Source organism: Centrocercus urophasianus, unplaced genomic scaffold (genome assembly GCF_019232065.1).
Source record: "Centrocercus urophasianus isolate 14NV4802_14NV808 unplaced genomic scaffold, USGS_Curo_1.0 seq_11, whole genome shotgun sequence".
Classification (NCBI taxonomy): Eukaryota; Metazoa; Chordata; class Aves; order Galliformes; family Phasianidae; genus Centrocercus; species Centrocercus urophasianus.
This window is the reverse complement of record NW_024884253.1, coordinates 67979473-67985472: the sequence shown is the minus strand read 5'-3', so window position 1 is coordinate 67985472 and position 6000 is coordinate 67979473.

The window sequence follows — 6000 nt, the reverse complement described above, 5'->3', positions numbered from 1 at the left end:
TATGTTACTATATTCCCAGAGCTGGGCAAAGAACCAGAAGTCCTAACCCTGAGTCTCAATTTTCCTTTCCACCACTTCCTTTCCATTGCCATTAACCCCCACTCACTGGACTTCATCTTGGGATTGTATTCTTTGAAAGGAGACTTAGACACATTAACAGCATAAGATTGAGCTAAGCCAGGGAAATACGAATGCCTAGGACTGGGGCTAAACAGATCACTGACAGGAATGTGTTTTTCAATAGGGAGTCACCAGACGTGCCCACAGAAGTCTGTGGAAATATATTTAGAAAAGAACTGTGAGAATTATTCAAGGTCTTGAAGCTTTGCTGAACGAAACAAGAAAAGAAGATGATAAATTTTATTTAATAGCATGGGTCTGAACATGCTTGCATAGGACAGTTGATTGCTGTCATGATGCAGATTGGAGCCCTTCCAAGGATCTTCACAATGGAGTCTCCAAATGAATTAAGCTAGACTTCATGAACTGTTGTTTTGCTAAATTCTTATATCCAGCTGGACCACAGTCCTATGTATCTTCGCTAACATATGCGTAGTCTATTGCTATTACTTTTCTTAAACAAATACATCTCCTGATTATCTGAACTATCTACAAAAGACTGTTCTGTTCACCCATTCCTTCATCTGCTGAAACAAATAGAAACAATTAGAAACAAACCCTAACCCTAATTACTTATGTATAACTTGGTGAGTGCTCAGTTTCCACATTAGTCTGTGAAGTGGTCAGATTCTCCACTCATTTAGTTTACATGCTGAAACAAAAGAATTGGTTTGGGCACAACAGGAACTACCTGGGAGGAATCTCCATAGAATTCCAAAGCACACATTTGAATGCTCCTGCTGCAATTAGTTAAACAGTTGTGAATGTGGATAGGAGTTCAGTCAGTTACAGAATCATAGAATTTTAGGGGTTGGAAAAGACGTCTGGAAATCATCTAGTCCAACCTCCCCGCTTAAAGCAGGTTTCCTACAATAGGTTGCACAGGAAAGCTTCCAGCTGTGTTTTAAATATCTCTAGCGGAGACTCCACAACCTCTCTGGGCAACGTGTGCTCTGTCACTCTGAGAGTAAATAAGCTTTTCTTCATGTTTGGATAGAACTTCCTGTCATTGCTTGTCCGTCAAGGGAATTAATGTCTTGTGTGTGCTAAATGTGGATAAAGGCAGAGACCTGTCACCCAGCTACACAGGAGGTTTAACCTTTGGACGAACTGGAGTTTGACACTTGTAGCTTAAATTGCACAGCTCTTACTACACACCAAATGACTAGAAATAATGACATGGTATCATTCATAAACAATACAATTTTGCTGTAGCTGAAGAATGAGGGGCTGATTGGCACAGACGTACGTCTTTTTACACAATCCCATAAAGAATTCCTACAGAAGGAGAATGTTTGAGGACTTTAATTGCTGGAGTTGTGTTCTGGCAAAAGGCTCTGAAAGCAGTCTCTCTCTGCACGGTCAAACAAATTTCCTCTGACCAGCTCTAGTAGTTCCTTTCCAGGTAGCTTAATGACTTGTTTAATTTGCCTTGTTTAAAACAGAGCTGCCTATAGTCATACTGTTTGGATCTTATATCAGCTGTGTTAAGCACATGCCTCACCACAAACCTATAGGCCATGAATTCCTAATGCTAGGGAAAGCAAGAGCAGCTTCTGCATGGCTTCATGTACTATTGTTTCTTGTGTTCCAAATATTTGGTATGAATAATTATGCTAAGCTCTGATACAGGTTTTGTTTCTCTTTAGTGGCTCTTTGGACTCTTTTCAGCTTGCTGCCCATAGGATGGCTAAAGCAGGAGTGTTTGCAGGTTAGAATTGTGTGAGGAAGGGCAGCAGGTCAGGATGAACACTCAGGATGGATTTCACAGCCCTGCCTCTAAACTTTCTTCTTGTTCTTAAGGTCTGGGAACAATTGTATGGGGAAACTGCTGTTCTCACATAGATAATCAGAGATAGCAAAGAAGAAAGAGTAATGGGAACGCTTTGCTGGAGGCCAGGGACCTTTGCTTACCAAGCAGAAAAGCAGACATTTTTTCCGAGACAGGGTCACTTTAGGAAGGATCCACTCCCTTTTCCAGCTTTTCCCTTTATCTCAGGATCTCTCAGGATGCTGGCAGAAATGTTCATGCTGATTCACAGAGCCATTGCCTTGCAGATCTCCCTCATTAGCCTTAGTTAGCTTCACTGTCTTTATTTGTATTTGTGACTTGGACAGATCACATGTATCACACGCACAACCTGTGTGCGTGCCGCTGCCTGTCACTCATCTTCTGCCTTCCTCAGAAATTCTGACATACAGACCATGAACTACCAGGACCAGGGCTATGATCTGGGCAGCTGAGACACCAGAGCTGCTAAATTTCTTTCTGCGTGGGCTTGAAAAGGCATCTATTATCATCTTATCACCCCTACTTAAATCCGTATAGGAGCTAGCCCATCTTGAAACCTCGAAGGAGCTGGTCTGTCCCCATCCTACCTCATCAACAGAGCAATTCTTCCTCCCTACTTAGTTTCTAAATGGTATCCTGTTTTTCGCAGGTACCTCTAGGGGGTGTTTCACTGCAGGAATTCTCATGACCATTTCTCAGTCCTTTGGATGCTCATACTGCTGTGTTTCAGCAGCTAAGCCTCCAGTGCTGGGAGTGAGCCAAGGACCCAGACACTCATACCCACTAGCTCCCATCTCAGCAATCCACATTGGCTCAGGATTTAGTAACACAACCTGCTTTTCACTGCTGCGAGCTTCTCCCACTAGGACCAAGTTCCTCCCATGCTCAGTTTCAGATGGAAATTGAAGCTAACACTTCAAATCAAGCTAGCACTACTAGTATCTGCTGAACTGCGTTAGCCCTGTTAGCTTCTGCACTTGTACTCAAAAATAATGCTCGGTGCTCAGTTTTGAGAGCTGTATGCCTCTGTTTAGGTTCTCTGCTCTTCTTAAGCAACCAGGAGCTAGGTAGTTACACGCTTTTTGCATTACCAGAAAAGTTGCTGCAACTTTCCACTGTCAAGGAAGATGGGACAAGGCAGCTCTGATTTGTTCCTCTCCTATAAACTTGCATGATCCCCAAATGAAGGGAACAAGAGAAAGATCCTGTCAGAGATCCTGAGGAGTCAGAAATGGAGCTCCCGTGAGATTTGTAGCAGTAGCTTTTCTTAGAGACTGAGTCACCATAGCTGAAAAGCAAGGCAGCACAACCAGCATTAAGATGATGTTCCAGTGCAAGCCTGTGCCAAATCTATGCAGCAGAGGATCTTTCCTAAGCAGGAAAGATTTTCAGACACGCCTGCTTTGCCAACCCTCTCCACACATCACCTTCCATCTCTCTGGACTACCTTGCCAGTCTCTACCTCTTGTAATCACTTAACTTTTGGCACTGCCCTTAATTCAAAAGCAATGCTGGAGACTTGCCTTTCCTGGCCTTTGGCCTTTTTCCACTTACTAGAGACGTGTTAATGAGAAGACCTCATACCTAATCACCTAGTCAAGGCACTAGCAAAATGCCAGCCAGCACAGTAGCTGAATGTGAAAAATAAGAAACCAGCTAATGTCAGCTTAGACTGCTGCTTGAAGGGTCCTCAGAGGAGGGTTTGGTTCACTGCAAAACCCAGCTGAGGGTGAGGGCCATCAGCTCCTGCCCCCAGTTGGTGAGACAGACCTGGCAATGAGCAGCAGAGAAAGCGGCGATGTATGCGTGGGAGAAAGGTCAGGAGATTGCAGAGGGCTTTGCACCTGCAGCCTGGGTGATGGGAATGGCCAGTGAGTGATGAATAGGAGCAGCTGGCAGAGAGGCTCACCACCAGACAGTCCAGTTAGAGAGTGGGAACTCAGCAATTCTCATGCTGGACGGGTTTTTTACGATGCACTGAGAACTAGGTGACATAAGGCACATAAATCAAGGCAGCTTCTTGAAACTGAGACAATCTGTGGCCCTGATGCCCTCAGGCTGGAGCAGCTGAGGTGACACTGGATAGTCCCTGTGTACATGGGCCCTGTCTGTGCTAGCAGGGAGACCACTCTCCTGCACTGGAGGAAGGGACAAATGTTGTTTTTTGAGGATCTAACTTAGTTACGTATGAATTTTACAGAAACCAGCAGTTTTCTTCTCATGGTATAAAAAGACACTATGCTGTATCAGAGATCATGAAATCTAAGCTCCAACCAAACATTTAAATATTTTGTGTGCATTTATTTTTTGGCTTATTATACTATGAAATCACACTAATGAGTTCTATTACATTTGCCCATTCACATCCATGAATCATTAAGGTTGAAAAAGACCTGTAAGATCAGCCAGTCCAACCATCAGCCCACCCCTACCATACCAACTAGCCATGTCCCTCAGTGCCATACCCACACAGCTCCTGAACACCCCAGGGATGATGACTCCAACACCTCCCTGAGCAGCCTGTTTTTTCTATTTCTTGTCTCCTCTTCCGTTTCTCTCTTTGGGTCTCTCAACTGCCCACCTCAGAAAATGAGAGTGTACACGTGCCTGTCTGCCCCACTGTCTCTCCTTGAGTCATTTGAGGCAGGCCTTTGTTTCCTTTCAACCCCTGCCACTCATGTATGGCATTAAAAGTTCATTCTCTCCCAAGAGACACCAGGAAGAGTGAGCGCTCCCTGTGGATGTGACGTGGGGCCATTGTCAAGATGCAGCAGGAGCAGGCTGCTCCAAAGGAAAAGGTGGGCCAAGGATTGAGGCTGACAGCAGGGCAGGCAGGGACAGCTCATAGGCAAGGGGGACAAGCAGGAAAAGCAGGGCATCCAGAGATGGTGACCAGGGTCAGCCAAGAGCCCAGTTCATCAGGTAAGCCCTTCACAACAAGGCAATTACGAGTCACTAAATCAAAACAGCACTGGGGTCAAGGAACAGACACAGATAAAAGGTAGCTCAGGTGAGGAGCAAGGGACTGGGCCTGGGCTTAAATGCAGCTCCTGGGGGAAAAAGAGAGGCATCTCCCACTCCACACTTTTGATGGCAGCCTAATTGAAGATGACACATCTGTGCTTCCTGCACAAGTATTCAAACCGTGGGAAAGAGGCAAGGAGAGTGCTGTCAGAGCCCCGGAAGTGGTGTCCATATTCAGGGAGCAGGCAGATGCCAGGATTCCTTTCAGTGCCTGTGCTGCTGCTGTTCAGTACTAAACACCAGGAGCCTCACTGTAGCACTGAGACTGGTCCTAAATGACTTAGGGAGAAACACCATAAAGATGCAGATTCTAGCACTTGTACAACAGGTTCAGTGTCTTGCAGAGAACATACTAAAGCATTACCCTCCTATCATCTGAGTTTAGCAAACTGTCTCTGTTGTATCACAGAGAGGACTTGTTTACAAAGCAAACGCTGTCAGTCCATTTAATTGACTCTTTAACACAGTGAGAAATGTTCCCTGGCAGAGAGCTCCTGGGAAGCCCTCCAAGATGTGAAATGGAGAGGTACTTCTACGCAGAGAGGACAAACAGGGCTAGTTCCTCCCAGCTGAATCATCACTCCTGGGATGATGGTACAAGTTCAGGAGTTGCAATAGCCACAGCCTGTATAATAGCAATTTTTAACAGTGCTTGGCATGGTTATGATGGAGGAGGGAATTTTTCCCAGCTTATTCTTTAATTTTTAATACCATTTTAATGGTAAAATGGCTCAAGGTTGGTTGTTCCCTGTCCATCTGAACTGTGTAAGGGATTTGCTGCTGCTTATGCAACATGTGGCATCTATGAAAAGGGAGCAAATGTGCCTTATACAACAGAAGACAGTGGATCCCAGAGTCTCCACAGCTTTAGCCCAAACAAATACTGCCTGGACTGACTCTGGAGCCAGTCAGTTTAGCTTGTATAGGCCACGCACCTTGGTAGTGCAGAGAAAACTAGCAAGCCTGCATATTACCAAGACTGCTCAGATCCATTTGAAACCCTGCTTTTGATTGCTTGTGCTTTTGTCAGATTGGATTGCTCAGGCTGGAACTGCTCAAGCTAC